This window comes from Pleurodeles waltl, chromosome 10, assembly GCF_031143425.1.
Source record: "Pleurodeles waltl isolate 20211129_DDA chromosome 10, aPleWal1.hap1.20221129, whole genome shotgun sequence".
Taxonomy (NCBI): Eukaryota; Metazoa; Chordata; class Amphibia; order Caudata; family Salamandridae; genus Pleurodeles; species Pleurodeles waltl.
The window spans coordinates 967,692,585-967,710,383 of record NC_090449.1 but is presented as its reverse complement, the minus strand read 5'-3'; the positions used below and the strand labels follow the sequence as shown (position 1 = coordinate 967,710,383).

Genomic DNA, 17,799 nt, shown 5'->3' with positions numbered 1-17,799 from the left:
ACAGACTGGAATGGGAATAGTACATTTTCCCCCTCCTGAGCCCAACACTTTCCCTACTGTTGCACAGACTGGAGTGGCAATATTGTCTGTATTATTCCTAGAACTTTATAGCTTTGTTTATATTGTTTGAAATTATATTATTATATTTCAGTGTATTTTAAATTATATTTTTTTTAATTAGGACTGTTTGTAATAGAATTTACTTTTAGTAAAAAGTTTTTTTTCATATTGTTTACTTTTTGTATGTAATTAAATTGGTGTGTTTTTAAAAATGTTCACAATTTATTTGTTACAGTTTTTAATTTGTAGCCTATAAGTATATTTATAAATATATATATATATATATATATATTCACTGAAAAAAACAAAGGTTACAAGAATGTTATAGTTAGGAATTAGAATTGTTTAAAAACATAGAAATTCACTTTAAAAACCAAAGGTTACAGGGACGTTATAGTTAGGCTTGCATTTTAAACGTACAAAACCATAGAAATTCACCAGTTATAGCTAGAGTTACTTCAAGTAACTATAACGTGTGCCTTAATTTAACAATAACTCGCACTCCCACAATGCACAGTTTTTTGTCAAACATTTTACTGCAAATATTCCATTGATATTATCAATGATGTTATGAAATATGGCATGAGTGCCGTAATTTGTGGGATAATTAGCAGTGCATAGCGAGGGCGCAAGTTATGGTTAGCTTAGGGCACGAGTTATAATTACTTGAGGTAACTCAAAGTATAACTGGTGAATTTCTATGATTCTGTACATTTTAAATGTGACCCTAAACATAACATCCCTATAACCTTTGTTTTTTAAGTGAATTTCTATGTTTTTATAAATGTTATTTCTTAATGATAACGTCCCTGTAACCATTGTTTTCTCAGTGAATTTCTATGTTTTTTTAACTTATAGTAATTTTATAGGTTAATCCAATCACAGCCGTGCATGGCCTTCAGCATTGCGGTAGTTGTTGGCCACAGGGCCAACCCACTATAAGAACCCAACTTTGCACTGTGCACAGCCTCCAACCGTCCATGGGGGAGGTTGCCCGCAAGACCTAGCCTGCAGCCAGACCCTGCGGCCAACACCCCCTAACCACCCAAAATCATTCTGTGCTCAGCCCTTTGTTACTGCGCAGCAGGATTTGCCCGCAGCTTCTCTGGTACTGAGAATAAATGTGAGAGGGTGTATCTGGGGGAGGAGTGGCTGTCAGATTGTCTGTCTGGGTGTGAGAGTGCGTACATCAGTGTTTCAGTCCGAGTGTCAGTGTGTGCGCTGGTCTGTAAGTGAGTGCATGAGGGTGTCAGTGGGTCTGTGAGTGGGGGTGTGAGTGTCTGAGTGGGTCTTTGAGTGCATGTGTGAGTCTCTGAGTGGGTCTATGACTGGGTGCATAAATATGTCTGAGTGGGTGTGTGAGTGGGAGAAACTGATTGAAAGAGAGACAGAAAGAAAGAAAGTGAGAGGGGAATAGAGTTTTTTTAGGCTTTAATATCTCATATATTTAGAATGAGATATTTGTGTTTGATTTTAAAATAAAAAATGTATTTATTTTTTTAAAAAGCTATAATAATTTGTTTTTCTTTTTTTTTTATAGGGAAATTAGTCCAGCTGGACTCGAATCCCCCAAACTTCAGTGTGAAGGTCTGTGACCTTCACACTGAGCTATGTTTTTTTTAGCCCTTAATGGGCTATCTGGGACAACGAGGGAGCCCTCAAGGGCTCCCCTGCAGTTCCTATATAGATATTTATTCATTTACTTTAAATAAATATTTTTTTTAATCAAAAAGCCCTTCAGGGGCTATCTGGCAATCCAGGAGACGCCTCATGGCCTCCCCTGCGGTGCCATTGCTTCAGCAAGCATGGACCTGCTTTGACAGCAGTTCAGTGCTTACTGAAGCATTTCATCTCTGTCCCCTGCACAAGGGAAACTGCACACCTGTGGCACAATTAAGGAAAGATTTACATACAACCCACCCATATATAGGGCTGGTCAATGATTGGAAGCACATTAAAAGATGACCACCATGATGGTTACCTCCACAGAAGTGTCTCTGAAAACCCCCTCCAAAGCATTTTTGATACCTTAACAAACGTATTCAAAGATGGCCATGCTGGATGCACACAATTATGTGGCTGGCATTTTCAAATGGTTTTCTTTAAATAATAGAAACCCATTTGTTAGTGTCTGCCATGCAAGCTGACATGCAGACAGTCTTCTTGAAATGAGGGACAGCCTACTTTAAGATGGACACTCAACGACAGAGTGGTAGTAAACCAAAACAAAAAAAATAAAGATACACACAATTTAGTAGTGTGGAACGGGGCCACCAATTAGGAAAAGATGAACAGTGGAGGAGAATAACAGTTTGGGCGAAAGGCAGGAGAAGCAACACTGAAGAGAATCTAGGAACATGGAGGAAACAACAGTGAGAGCATGTGCAGGTTGTGGCATGGTTAAGAGGGAAACAATACATGGGGAAGAGAGAGCATTAAAACACATGCACTGCTGCTGACAGCTTCGAGGAAAAAAAGAGTCCTCTGAATGCAAGTACTGATAGACGTGTAAGAAGTGAAGTCAACCAAGAAGAACACTGTGAGACCTAAATGCTCCTGAATGGGTCAAACAAATAAACAGTGAAGAACGCCACCAACTCAAAGGGAGAAACCTGAGAAAGACAATAAAGACATCCAATCATAGTTAAGGGGCTGATGTAAATTCCACTCTATGTACCTTCAAAACAATAGATCTGGACACTAGACAGTTTAAGCTGTCGTAGCAATGAACTAAAAATGCTCTCTTTTGCACATGAATACGTCATGACATTAGAAGGTTTAATGGGGGACTAGTGAATCATTTTATGATTTTATTCCCCACACTGTAAAAAGGTTGGAATAAATTATTATCAGTTTTTATTATGGTTTTGGGAGAAAATTGTCAATAATGTATTGTTTTCTCCTAAAGTAAATATAATAATGATGAAGCATACTGTAGCTGCCTCAAGGAGGGACTAAGGGCCTAATAATGAGTTTGGCGGACAGGATCACCCGTCTGCCAAACTCCTGAGAGGGTGGCTGCCGTAGTAGTGGCGACTACCCAGCCTGACCTATAAGGAGTTTCCCGCTAGACTGACGGGCGGAAACCAACGTTTCTGCCCGTCAGCCTAGTGGGAAGCAGGCGGCAGCATTGTCTCCGGCTCAGAATCGAGCCAACGGCAATCCTGTCACCTGTAAAGCAGACAGTGACATTGCGAGGGTGCTCGGCAGTGGGACCCCTTCACTGCCCATGCCAAGTGCTTGGGCAGTGCAGGTGCCCCCCTATGGCCCCTTGCACCTGTTCTCGCCAGGTTTTTGATGGTGGTAATACCACCATGACAAGGCTAGTGGAGAACGAGGTCGTAATCAGAAGGGTGGTGCTGCACGCAGCACTGCCCTGGCGGTTTGCAATCTCCAACTGCCGTCAACCCATCGAGATCACCGATCGCGGCAGAGATGGCGGAACCCTGGCCGCCAGGGTCTTAATGTGGCAGTCAGCCCACCACAGCAGCGGCGGTCCTGACTACCACTGCGAGGGTGGCAGTCTTGAGACTGCCAGCCTCATAATGAGTCCCTAAGTTTCCCAAAACTTAGAGAGAAGCCATACACGGAAGTTCCCACAGTAAAAAGTGATCACACAATATTGGCAGCTCCCAGTATTTTCATTGCCCTAGCAGCAGTGGCAGGCATTCAAGGCCTTATATACTTTGAGTGGTGATCTTCCTGGACCAGCACTGTTTGTGAGACCAGCAACGGTAATAAGACTGCTCTGGTTGGAATGTTTTTAATCCTAGTTTGATATTTTCTGGCACTCGTGGTATGTTTTGGGCCCTATTCACAAAGGTAAGTTTACAAACAAATGTCTATTCATAATGACTCCCAGGAATTCACAATGGAGATCCTGGCTGGCGTAAATCCATTTATGGGGCAAAGATCTTGGTCATGAGTGCTGAAGTCCCAGCAATCATAACTCCCACTCAAGAGGTTGAAAAAGGGGTGTTCCAAGGCACGATTCCCTTGACAGTCTGGGAACACCACTATACACCACTATACATGTGCATTTGTTGGCATTTCTTAACTCATTTCACTTAATTGTTACATCACTTCATTTGTCACTCATCCTTCTCAGTACACATTGCATGCTTATCAGAGTTTACTAGTGAGTGTACATTAATATGACATTAATCAATACTAAAAATTGATTTACAGTTTGCAATAATGCACCTCTTCCAAGGAATATGTTTGTGAAATGCACTGCATATTTCGAAGAACTGAATTAAAAACAAGGTACACTCATAATTTAAGTATAAGTGAAGTATAAGTGAAGAAGTGATTGTTTATAGTAATACATGGAACCATTGGATATTTCTGTTGTTTGTGATGATTATTATATCTGAAAAGCAGATTATGTTGATTAAACAAAAGCTTGTTCAGAAAGAAAATAGGTGTGCAATAATTATGTTGTGCTTAGGAGTTATGTATATTCTTGATGGATAATACCCTTCACAGTTATTGATTTAATATGGTTAGGTTATATTTATTGATTAGGTCTGTCCATGTCTTACTTGTGAACAATTTGGTGACTGTCTGCTTTGTCTGGGGAGACAATAGACATGACCTAATAGTCTGATTTTCATTGAAGAGGTTTTGGCACATAAAGAGATAGTTGTAAACTATGTTCACAATGTATCCAGTCTCTGTTTGGTCACGTGTACATCACTTGCGTTAAATCATTGAGGAAGGGAATTGCAAACTGACGAATGGATCATTCACTTATTTAACTTCCTATCCAGTTTGAATAGAAAAAGAAAATGGATGCAGATGAGCCTCTGTCCCACAGTGTTACACAATCAGAAGTGGGTCCTCATAAATGAGATCCTGGGTAAGTTCATGCAATCATAATAACTGGTAACAAATACCTAGCAAAAAAACCTATGTGAAAACGAGTTTACAATAGATTTCCAAAAGTTAATGTACATCTGACATGTATTTGAAGAAACAAGTTACCACATTTTATTGCTGCTAATGTAGGACTATAGCAAAGATCTAAAAAAGACTGAAATGAAATGCAGACAGCATTGATTTGTTGACGCATGGTAATTTGAAAGAGGGAAGATATTAAATCGGCATTGAGAACAAAACATTTCATAACCCAATGGAAGTCTCTCTGTAGTGGATGCGCAAAAAAGACATTTCAGTTTGGAGAGGCAACAGACTGAATAGGTATTGACAGCAATCATTTTTCTACCTCAGATTAGATCAGCGACTAGCCTCGATTGTTCTAAATGTGAAGTGGACATTAAACCTACATCCAAACTTTCTTCCCTCTTTTTTTCATGTTGTCCCCATATATATGTGCCTTCTTGTGGGCTATGTGATGGTATCTGTGTTGTGTGGGACTGTGTGGGACTATATGAGTGCTGGTATGTTAGTTGTCCCTATGTGTCAGCCTCTTTGTGTTGGTTTGCCTGCATGGGTACCTCATAATGATTGGCTTTTCTCTAGCAGCCAATCTCTCTGTTGGGTCTAGAGTCTTCACACTTCCAGCACCTCCTTAATTTATGCCTCATACCGCCTCCTTTGACTTTCTTCTTTCTCTTGCAGCGCAACTTATGTTCTTCCTTCCTCCAACAAGAGACTGAATGTTGGTTTCTAACTACCGCACTGTGTTGGGGAGGATTATTCCACTCACAAAGCTCCTTAATAATTCCTGATTTTCCTTTCCTTTCCACTTTCCTGTCACATGTGATTCCCTGAGACAGCCTAAGGGCATCATAGAGTGGAATACTTGAACCCACATCAGTTAGGACAAGCTTCTCAGTCTGCATGGACAGGTGAATGCATGTCAGATAGTTTACATCGATGGGTGCCTATAGGTCTGTACCAACGCCGGCCTGAGAGACTGTCTATCTACATGCTTGCATGCTTATAGGTTTGTTGTTCTGTCTGCATATATGCATCTATATAACATCTCTGGCAATGTATGAGTGAATGTTGTATCTGGATGTTGTGTCTGTCTGCATGTGTGCACTTACTATGTATATGTCAGACATACTGGTATTGCCAATGATTATTGTGAGATAGTGCCTTTTTGTGTGGTCAATCCCATTTTAGGACTGATGCTGCTGGTGACTGAACCCTGCCAACAGGAGCACTGCTACTCAGTCCTCAGTGTACTTGTTTGACTATTAAAACTTGGTAAAATTGGGTAGTTGTTAAGTGGAAACTCCAGTAAGGCCATGGAACAGTTAAAAGAAAAGTCACTTGTGGACTATTCCAGAGATTGTGCCATCTATTAGGCTGATAAATGAAACATGGCTTCAAACTTACCTTTGTAGCCTGACTCCTCCAGCTTCGAACCTGCAGACGAACCTGTCAAAATAACTCATGATGACCATATTTTTAAATATTAAATCAGTCAATCTTCTTTCTTTATTTGTATACCTTTATTTGATTTTTGTATGAAAATCCTAAAATAATATGACACAATTCATTACAAGAATAAAAAAGACAGTTATTAAATCTTAGGACAATAATTGAAATCAGTTAGGAATACAGCTCTATACAAGAGAGGACCGCTGCATTGCAGTGCAGTAACTCAGTAGTCAGGCATGACCATTGGTGTGTTGACAGCTGTTCCAAGGACTATGCTTATGAGCTGCCATTATCCTTCAATCGATTTCCTACTATATACATATGTTTTTGGGAAACAACCAAAAAAAATAACAAATTTTGGGACTGCCTAATCTCTGAAGATACATTAGGGCAACTCTGCATTTCTTGAAGGCAAATGGTTTCAAAATATGCTTGAGAAGGCATAAAAAGAATTGCCAATAAAATTTACAAAAGAAAATAAAATGTAACAGAGACTGCTCAGCCGACCCGTCATATGGGCAGGCCAGGATACTACTGCCTCAGGGCTTTGTGCCAGGACAAAGCACACAAGATGCCACACAGCGCCTGCCCTAAATCCAAAGAGAAGAGATCTCTCCTACCAAGAGAGTTCCAAAGATAAGTAAAATGCCAACTCTCCTGTTTCTAGTTAAGTGAAATAGTTACTGATGGAGGGCTTGCTAAAAACCTCCACCATTCTTCAGGAAAGACTGAATTCTTCATGGCAGGACTTCACCAACCACTCATCAGATTTGCTAATGGTAACCAAAGCAGTAAACATTTCAGGGAGACCAATGTCAGTGAAGGACTTGTAGACATATTTCACCCAGGGGATTTAAACACCCTTATTTGAGTAAGGCAAATAAAGATAACTTTTCTTTTAAAACTATCTTCAGAATTAGACCACACACTCACCCAAGACAGGAACGGGATCACTTTGACTCTGTCAGAAACATATGGTAGATTTCGTTCAGAATGTAAAATAAAATGGGAACTAGTTGGTGGAAGGTTCATGAGCTGCCTGCAAATCATATTTCTTCCACCTGAATGGGGGAGGCATTATGGTTTTCCCATGCCCCGGCTCCTTAGGTAGCTGTAGGAACACTGCAGGTTATAGATCTTAATATAAGGGGAAGTGAGGCCCCTGCCTTCCCTCCAAACAAGATTGAATAAAGACCCAGACATACTTCCTAGCTTTGTGCTAGCTGTGTTGACTTGGGGATGCCAAGAGTTAGAAGAACTGAAGGTAGAGCCAAGGTAGCTAAAGTTCAGTAGGGAGCTTAAAGGGTGATCTTTTATCTTCAGACACAACAAATTTATCCTGCCTGGCCCATAGGCCATAATGTGTGACTCCTCATAATTTGTTGACATGTCTAAGCTACCCATAAATATCTAATAAAATGAGTATAGCACTGGGCGTCCTATCCATTAAAACAGCATTGTTGGCGTACAATAACGCTGGGAAGATGAATGGGCAATTTTTGGTACAATCTCTAGTTGAAGTAGACAAATGGGTTCTTAACTTATTGATATAGATGCTAAAATATAAGTCAGTCATAAGAAGGCCTTGTAGCCCAAAAGTAGGATGCCTTTTATTTAAAAGTGCTACATGAAAGAATTTAATGTTACCATGTACCTACAGTGTTTTGTTCCCAAAAGCTATATCCACTGTAAAGGACTGCAGCTATCCTATTTAAAAAAAAAAGTGTTCTGAATAAAATCATAACCATGCTATCTTGAGTTTGGGATAAGCTATTGAACTAATTCAAACACTATTTTTATTTTTTTTTAAACTGCAATTCAGTGGTGATGTTGGCTTTTTATTAAAAGTTTAGGAAAATTGACTTTTAGAAAGTTACGTTTTACCTGCTTTAAGATTCAGTTGGCTGATTAAAATTAGTCGATGACCCGCGGTGCTTTTCCTTAATGATGTGTGAAAAGTTCTCCTAAAACTGGAACAATGGGCTACACTTTTTCACAGGAAGACTCGGGAGCAAGGAATGTGACAGATTACAGCTACGGAAACACAGTTGGGGAGGGCCCAGGAAAATCAATAACTAGAAAGGAAACAGGGTAAGGCCTGCTCAGTTATAGCTAAGTGTAAAAGGAGACATGGTAAGAGAAAACCTTTTGTTCTGTAGGCCTACTGTGGCAGGTTGGCAGTAGCCCAATAAGAAGTGGAGCTGGCCACAGAACCAGTTTGTTGTAAATGAGTAGGAGGGGACTGTTCATTTCATAAACAAACACACGAGCTAAGGACATAATTTTAAAAACCAATAAGTCATACTGCGCACTAAATGAAATGCATACATCATCCCCATTCTTACCTCCATGCTTTATAACCAATCAGGTACTACTGCCCGCCATTTGTACAACCATATTACTTCCTTTGTACAGCTGGCTCTCTAAGGGGGCTTAGATAGTTTTAGTTGGAGTACAACAGTGCCTGAGGACCTCACATTAAGTAACCACTAAGGATACTGCTTAGTACCCACTCACAGCACCAGGATCAAGCTTGAAAAGCCTAAGATTGGTAAGTAGCCAGTGTGGATTGTCACTTAAAAAAAATAAATCCAGAATGTGAAAGAGGAGCTTTAGGTTCTGCGATCCTGTGATCACGGAAGTCTTTGTAGAGGAAGCATCCCATGGTCATCAGCAAGAGCTTCCTTCACTTAAAAATATGAAAATGGTCCCTCTACTCCCCTGAAGGGGATGTTTGGTGGCTTACTCTCAATGTGCCCACCAAACCTGTCCAAAGAACACCTTCCTAGTAACACCAGGGATGCTCATTATTTTTCTTTAAAAGCAAGGAAGGATGTGGGTGTCCTGCGCATGCTTGAGGGTGTGCACCACCTCAATATCAGCTGCGGTAGTCTTTTCATCCCGGTACATGGGGTTTACCCATAATCTCCTCATCCAGGTCAGTAGACATCAGGGTTTTGGTATAGACAAAAAAGAAATGGTTGGGGATGCCTCCCAGGCATTAGGCCGAGTCCTCGACAAACTAACAGCCCAACAGTCTTTCTGTTATGCAAACCTAAAACTTTGGCTTAAATCATACATTTTCATCATATTTCTATGAAGCAAAATTCCGGAATCTCTGGGGATAGATAAAATTCCTACCACCCAACATTCCCACACTTCTCCCAATAAACCTGGCACCCTACCTGTGTGGCTGGGCACATCGCCTGTGATATGATAGGCCCCAAAACACATTGTGGAGACATCAGATTTTCACCATGAAAATTTAAACATTTTTCCAGTTTGTGTAGCTATGGTATTTGGGCCAAGACACCACCCAGGGAACTATAGCAAACCCAGACATTTCTGAAAACCAGACACCCAGAAAAGGACTGAGTGGTGTGACCTGCTTGGATACAACAATGCCCTACAAACTTCAACTGTTACCTTAAATCACAAATTTACCTCATACGTCTGTGAGGGAAAGTCCTGTAATCTGTGGGGATACACAAAATTCCTACCACTCAGTGTACCTACACTCCTCCCAATGTATATCTTATTCCACTTGTTTGGGTAGGCCTATCATCCATGGATTAAAACTGTGACCAAATGAATTCAATGTGGTCTATGCATACTTCCTTGTTTGGTTAGGTATTATCTCAGGTAATCGGTGCAGCAACCCAAGTTAGGTACCATTTTTATTGCAGGAAGTGTGGAAATCCTAGATCATAGTAATTTTGTGGACCCTCTCACATTCCAGAACTTTGCTCACAGAAATATAAGGTGAAAAATGGATGCTTCCTAATTGCATTCTGGGGCCTTTCTTGTCACTCATGATATGCCCAACAATGAAAGTGTGGTACGGTTACTATAGGGAAAAACGTGGGAATACAGAATAGTATAAGAGACGTTATTAGTATTCAGATTTCTCTACATTGTGACTTCCAAATGGAAGCTTGTGTGCTAGAATTAACACATTGTGCAAAATCCCCTCTGAATTACATAGAGTGTTGATAACCCCAAAATTTGAAATTGTACAAATAACCACTGTTCCTACACTCAGTTACTTCGACACATTTAAAATAAATGCATAGGTTTACTTCTTACCCTTGTTTTGTTTATTATAGCTCTTAGAAATTGAGTTTCTGGTTGGCAGTCAGTTTGCACTCTGTCCAAGCAGGGACCCTCACTCTAGTCAGGGTAAGGGAGATACGCAGCTCAGATAACCCCTGCTCATCCCCTTGGTAGCTTGGCACAAGCAGTCAGGCTTCTCTCAGAAGCAATGTGTAAAGTATTTGTACAAACACACACAGTAACACAGTGAAAACACCACAAAATCACTCAACCCCGGTTTAGAAAAATAGCCAATATTTATCTGAGTAAAACAAGACCAAAACAACAAAAATCCAACATACACAAGCAAACTTATGAATATTCAAACTTGAATACAGTGCTTAGAAACATAAATGCTTCAATTTGCTGTTATCACGGCATCATGATGGTGTCATTCCCAATAATCAGATGCAAATGGTGCCGGCCACGAGTCACACATTTGGTACAGTACGTTTGGTAGCGAAGAAACAAGCTGGTGCACAAAGTTTGGGAGAAGAGGCGTCACTGATCCAGTGCGGCGTTGGTTCCTTACTGTGGAGCAGGGGAGGTGACGCAGCATCAGTGCGAAGCATTGGCTCCTTATGCCCCGGAAGGGCAATGTCTGGCGGGTCACTATGCTGTGGGGGGACCTCACGGGGTCGCAGTCATGCCCCAGGGCTGCAGGCACTGCGGCGGAGTAGGTGTCACGAACGTAGGTGACACAGCTCTTGGGACTCACAAAGTCACGGGACGTCAGCGTGGCTACAGTGGCGTCAGGCCTGCGATGCCGGTGGGGTCGTCGCACTCCGGCAGGGACCACGGTTTTGGCTGCAGGTGGCTTCACAGGGTCAGGCAGCGGCATTGGTCCAGGCATTGTCTGCAGTCGGTGCAACTGTTTATTATTGTTTTTCAACCACCTTTCACTCCCAGGGGCCCAGAGACTGGAGTAGGCACCACCTGGCGAGCTTGGATCCACAGCAAGTAGATCCATAGGCTGGTAGGTGAAGTCTTTGCTGTTCCTGAGACTTCTGAACATGAGGCAAGCTCAGTCCAAGCCCTTGGAGACACTTCACAAGCAGGATTACAGAAAGCAGAGTCCAGTCCTTTCCCTCTTCGGCAGAAGCAGCAGCAGGCCAGCACAGCAAAGCAACAGTCAGAGTGGTAGGTCCTCCTCAAGCATCAATCCCTTCTTTTTGGCAGAAGTTCCTCTTGATCCAGAAGTAGTCTAAAAGTCTGGGGTTCTGGGTCCCCTACTTATACCCATTTCCGCCTTGGAAGTAGTCAAATTTGTTTGCAAGATCCTGCCTTGCCCAGGCCTGGCCCCAGGGGGTTTGAGACTGCACTGTGTGAGGACAGGCACAGTCCTTTCAGGTGCAGGTGCAGGTGCAGGTGTCAGCTCCACCCTTCCCACTCTAGCCCAGGATATGCAGAACACTCCCCAGCTCCCTTTGTGTCACTGCATAGTGGAATACAAAAACAGCCCAACTGTCAGTCTGACCCAGACGTAGATTCCACAAGCAGGCAGACGCACAGAATGGTTAAGCAAGAAAATGCACACTTTCTAAAAGTGGCATTTTCAAACAGACAATCTAAAAAACAACTGATGTATTTTTAAATTGAGTTCAGACACCCCAAATTCTACATCTCTACCTGCTCCCAATGTGAAACTACACTTAAACAGATATTTAAAGTCAGTCCCCATGTTAACCTATGAGAGAGATAGGCTTTGCAATAGTGAAAAACGAATTTGACAGTATTTCACTATCAGGACAGGTAAGACACATCAGTACTTGTCTCACCATTTAAATGCACTGCATCCTTCCCATAGGGCTACCTAGGGCCTACCTTAGGGATGACCTACATGTAGTAAAAGGGAAGGTTTGGCCACTTGCCAGGTCGAATTGGCAGTTTAAAAGTGCACACACAGACACTGCAGCGGCAAGGCATGCCAAAGGCGCGCCCGTCTGCGCCCGTCCGCGCCAAGACCGTGCCCAGCGCCAGACCCCCTGGGCAACATGCCTCCCACGCCACCGAACACCTTTGCGCAGCCAACGAACTCCACGCCCTTAATCCAGGATGCTCCTCCATCTGTTTCCAGTCCACACCGACGCGCACCAAAGGACCCTTCTCCTGCAAAGCCTGCAATTTCACCTGCAACCTAACCTCCAAACTACAAATCAGAACAACCGCCTAAGATGCATCCTACTTAACACCCGCTCCGTCCACAAACATGCAATTGAACTCTGGGACCTCCTGACCACATACTCGCCCGATGTCGCATTCCTCACCGAAACCTGGATGAATTAGGCCTCGGAACCAGACGTAGCCATAGCCATACCAGAAAACTACAAGATCACCAGAAGAGACCGAATCAACAGACCAGGAGGAGGAATCGCCATAGTCCACAAAAACACCATAAGAGTCTCCACCATCTCCCACGACACCATCAACTCCGCCAAGCACCTCCACTTCAAAATCCACATCAACGCCAACAACACACTCAGGGGAACACTGGTCTACAGACCCCCCTGGACCCAGACCGCAGTTCTGCGACAACATCGCCGGCGCCATCAGCTCCCAAGCCCTCGCCTCAACAGACTACATCCTCCTCAGTAACCTAAACTTCCACCTAGAAAATAACAACGATATCAACACCACCAACCTAATCGACAACCTCGCCAACTTTGGCCTCAAGCAACTCGTCACTTCACCCACCCACTCCGCAGGCCACACACTCGAACTCATCTTCTCAGCCAGCAACCACATCTCTTTCAGCCACACCACCGAACTCAGCTGGACAGACCACTGCTGCATCCACTCCTCCTACCAGCAACCAGTCACTCACCACCACCGCACACAACCCCCGACGCAACTGGAGCAAAATATCACTGGATCAACTGATCTCCACTCTCGCCCGGGCCCCATCCCCTGGGACCCCAGACCCCAACACAGCCACCACCAACCTGCATCGCTGGATAGAAGATTGTGCCAACACGCTCGCACCGCTCAAAAAAAAAACAAACACCTCCCACAGAATCAAGGCCAGCTGGTTCACCCCAGAACTACAGGAATCCAAATGGCTATGTTGCAAAATGGAAAAAACCTGGCACCTTGACCCTACCAACTCCAACCACATTGCTTTCAAGGATGCCCTATGCAAACATCACCAACTAATCCGCACCACCAAAAGCACCCACTTCAAAAACCGCATCAACGCCAACACTCACAACAGTAAAGAGCTCTTCGGCATCATCAATGAGTACTCCACCCCCAGGACCTGCTCCAATGAACCCCCACCATCACAGGAGTTCTACAACTCACTGTCAACCCACTTCCATCGAAAGATAGAAGAAATCCACAATATCTTCAAACCCCAGACACACCAGCTGACTACAAAGACCCAAGAACCCAACGCTCCAAGCAACACCCACCTCCTCCACACCTGAACCCCCATCAACATAGAGGACACCACCACCACCATGGCCTCCATCCACTCCGGATCACCATCGGACCCCTGCCCACACCACATCTTCAATAAGGCAAACATCATCATCGCCCCCACCTCTGCAAAACCATCAACAGCTCCTTTGAGTCAGCCACCTTCCCAGAAAGTTGAAAGCATGCAGAAATCAACGCCCTGCTGACCCAGATGACCCCAAGAACTACCAGCCGATCTCCCTCCTCCCCTTCCCAGCAAAGGTCATCGAAAAAATCATAAACAGCCAACTATCCCGGTTCCTGGAAGACAGCAAGGTACTCGACACCTTCCAATCCGGATTCCGCAGAAACCACAGCACCGAGACTGCACTCATTGCTGCCACAGATGACATTAGGACCATGCTCGACGCAGGAGAAACAACAGCACTCATCCTCCTGGACCTCTCCGCAGCTTTCGACACGGTATGTCATCACACTCTCCGCAAACGCCTCCACAACGCTGGAATCCGCGACAAGGCACTTGACTGGATCTCGTCATTTTTCTCAGGCAGAACCCAGAGAGACCGGCTCCCACCATTCCTGTCAGAAGCCTCCAGAATCATATGTGGCGTTCCCCAAGGATCTTCGCTCAGCCCCACGCTTTTCAACATTTACATGGCCCCCCTCCCCAACATCGCACAAACCCACCACATCAACATAGTTTCCTACGCAGACGACACTCAGCTCATCCTCTCCCTCACGAAAGACCCTACAACTGCAAAGAACAACCTCCACAGCGGACTTCACGCCATCGCCAGCTGGATGGAATCAAGCCACCTCAAGTTAAACACAGACAAGACAGAAATCCTCATCTTTGGCACCAACCTCTCAACTTTGAATGACTCCTGGTGGCCCACCTCCCTAGAAACCACGCCCTCACCCACCATCCACGCACAAAACCTAGGCTTCATCTTGGACTCCACACTCAGCATGACTCAGCAGGTCAATGCCATCTCCTCTTCCTGCTACAACACTCTCCGCATGCTTCGCAAAATCTTCAAGTGGATTCCCGTCGTAACCAGGAAAACTGTCACCCACGCCCTGGTCAGCAGCCGATTGGACTACGGAAACGCCCTATATGCAAGAATAACAACCAAACTCCTAACAAAGCTGCAAAGAATCCAGAACGCATCCGCCCGCATCATTCTGGACATCCCACGCCGCGACCACATTTCCCCCCACCTCAGAGACCTTCACTGGCTACCAGTATCAAAGAGATCACCTTCAAACTCCTCATCCATGCTCACAAGGCCCTCCACGACACAGGCCCAGCCTACCTCAACGACAGACTCACCTTCCACACCCCCACCCGAAATCTACGCTCCGCCAGCCTCGCCCTCGCCTCCATCCCCCGCACCACCATTGGAAGAAGATCCTTCTCTCACCTAGCTGCCAAGACCTGGAACTCCCTATCGCTCCACCTTCGCCAGACCCAAGATCTCTTGACATTCAGGAAATGCCTCAAGACATGGCTCTACGACCAGTACCTCCCCCCAGCGCCTTGAGACCCTAACGGGTGATTAGTGCACTCTATAAATCCTTGATTGATTGATTGATTGATTGAGTGGCAGGTTTGGAACATATTTACAGGCTACTCATGCGGTTGGCACAATCAGTGCTGCAGGCCCACTAGTAGCGTTTGATTTTCAGTCCCTAGGAACGTATTGTGCATTGCACTAGGAACTTACTAGTAAATCAAGTATGCCAATCACAAATACAATTTAGACAGACAGCACTTGCATTTTAGCACTGGTAGGCAGTGGTAAAATGCCCAGAGTATCAAAACCAGCCAAGACAAATTACAGCAAAGAGTGCAAAAACAGGAGGTCAAAAGCAAAAAGTACAGGGAGACCACGCCAAGAGCTGCCAGGGCTAACAACAGCTTACCATGTGGATACATCAATGGTCGCTAAACAATAAAAAAACACACACAATATAAACTACTGCTCATTTGTTGGCCCTGGGTCTCAGATGTTTTTGTTATCCAGTAAATGCTTTAGATCTCTGCGACGAGAAGGGCTTGGCGGACATAACTGTGTAGCTTTCTTGGTTCATCCATTGCTTTCACATCTGTTTCTACCACAATGCGCAAATAGCTAGAAATGACACAAAGAAGAAAAAATCGAATACTTCTTAGAAAAATGCAAAAGTCGGGCAAAAGATTAGTTTTTTTACAGACCTGCTTGTTCCTGGAAGCTGGGATGATGGTGCTCCTAGCAAAGCAAACCTTTTCTTTATGGCTTTGTTAGAAGGAAACATTTTTTTTTTCTTGCAAACATTCTTTTTTCATTATCAGAAACAGAAATTGTGCCATAATTTGGCAATTTTCTCAGTTCTTTCTGGGGAATTCATAACCCATGGGTATCTTTAGAGTTCCCAAATTGTGGAGGGAAACATTATGCAAATTTGCCCTGAACAACATTCGTGATAATGAAAAATTCCGAAGCGTTAAGCGTGAAGTGCCACTAAACCTCAAAAAAAGGGCTCAGCGCTGCAGCAGGAAATGTCCCTGGCGTAAGTGATTATCATTATTATTGTGAGTATAATCATCAGTATCACTCCTTTCCCAGTCAGATATTACTTCTGCATTACGCACGTCCCACCCCTGTCCCCCCAAATGAATACAGGCAATTCGTATTTACCCAAATCAAAGGCAAGCAGAAATTCTCTCACTCGCCATTCGTCTGACCACTCCCTTTTCGCCCGCCATTTCGAACAACAGCTCATTCTTTAATCTGAGGATGCTGCTCTCAGTTCAATAGCAGAATCTCTCCGCCTCAGGTTTTACCCCGACTCCTCACGCATACAGAGGCTGTGCTGAGAGTGTTCCCAATGCACGTCCCAGGCATGTTTTCTATCTCTGCTGAGAGACGGGGTGCATCATTGCCTACAAGCGCTATCATGCTGCAGCGGTTTAATGTTAACATGAGAACAACGAAAAATGCACCAATAAAGAGATATCGGGGACTGTGTCTTTTTTAAATAAGTTGCCAGAAATGCTTCTCTCTGGAAACATTCTTTCAAATACGAAGAACTTACTGAGTGAAGTGCAGTCCGTCTCCCTTTCGTTGTCCACTGGACTCAACAAGGGCGCTGAAGTTTCGTTTCTCAGCTGGGGATGCCCAGCCACCACTTCCTGAAAACTGTTCAGCTGAACATAATGGTTTTAAAGCGACAGGGCTAAAAAAAAAAAAAATTGGCTTCTTGTTTCAATTTTCGATTTTCTGCAACATTTTTCACCCAGGTGCAATATATCAGTCTTAATTTGCTGTATCCTAAAATCGAGGACCTTTATCTATCTTGCTCAGTGTGCAGTTATACTGTCCAACTGGTAGTTAGCATCGTCTAATCACAACAGGTTTTACATTTTTTTAAATTCCTATGCTTTATCTATATTGCACATTGTGACCAGTAGACAGCTGGTCAATGCACTTGAGGTAAATTCATGATTTCAAACAATAAAAGTAATAAACTTTAATGTTCAACTCTCTTAACATAGCTGACAAGTGTTCTCCTTGCTTATGTGTAACGTTGATGTAATTAGCCATCCAGCATCCTGATGTTGTGACCCCTGACTCCTAGATGATGTCACATGCAAACCTACAGCCGGCACAGCCGCAGGGTATAAATACAAGCATTTACAATGCAATGGGTCTCGAGTTTGCTCGAGTAAGAACTATAAGCGTTGTAAATTCCTAATTGAGTCAATTCAAAGCGCCACAGCAGCCATGAGCGTGTGCGGCAAGGAGAGACACAAAAGGAAAAAAAGTTTGTTTGCAGTCAAAGTTATTGGCAAAAGTACAAGTATCCTTGTAACAGGGTTGATGGCCAAGGTAG

The 17,799-nt window shown here is 43.7% G+C and overlaps 1 protein-coding gene across 3 annotated transcripts in view; it reads right to left on the bottom strand.

Moving 5' to 3' along the window:
- Positions 1 to 17,107, bottom strand: part of LOC138262072 (sterile alpha motif domain-containing protein 9-like) — a 63,808-nt gene extending 46,701 nt beyond the window's left edge. Inside the window, exons 1-2 of one of the 3 annotated variants that reach the window (XM_069211797.1) lie at positions 17,002 to 17,107; positions 6,370 to 6,411 (exon numbers count right to left, since the gene is read on the bottom strand). The gene's annotated coding sequence lies outside the window, so the exon portion shown is untranslated. The remainder of the gene's footprint in view (positions 1 to 6,369; positions 6,412 to 17,001) is intronic. The other 2 variants (XM_069211799.1, XM_069211798.1) reach the window with 2 other exon arrangements.
- Between the last annotated feature and the right edge of the window lie 692 nt (positions 17,108 to 17,799).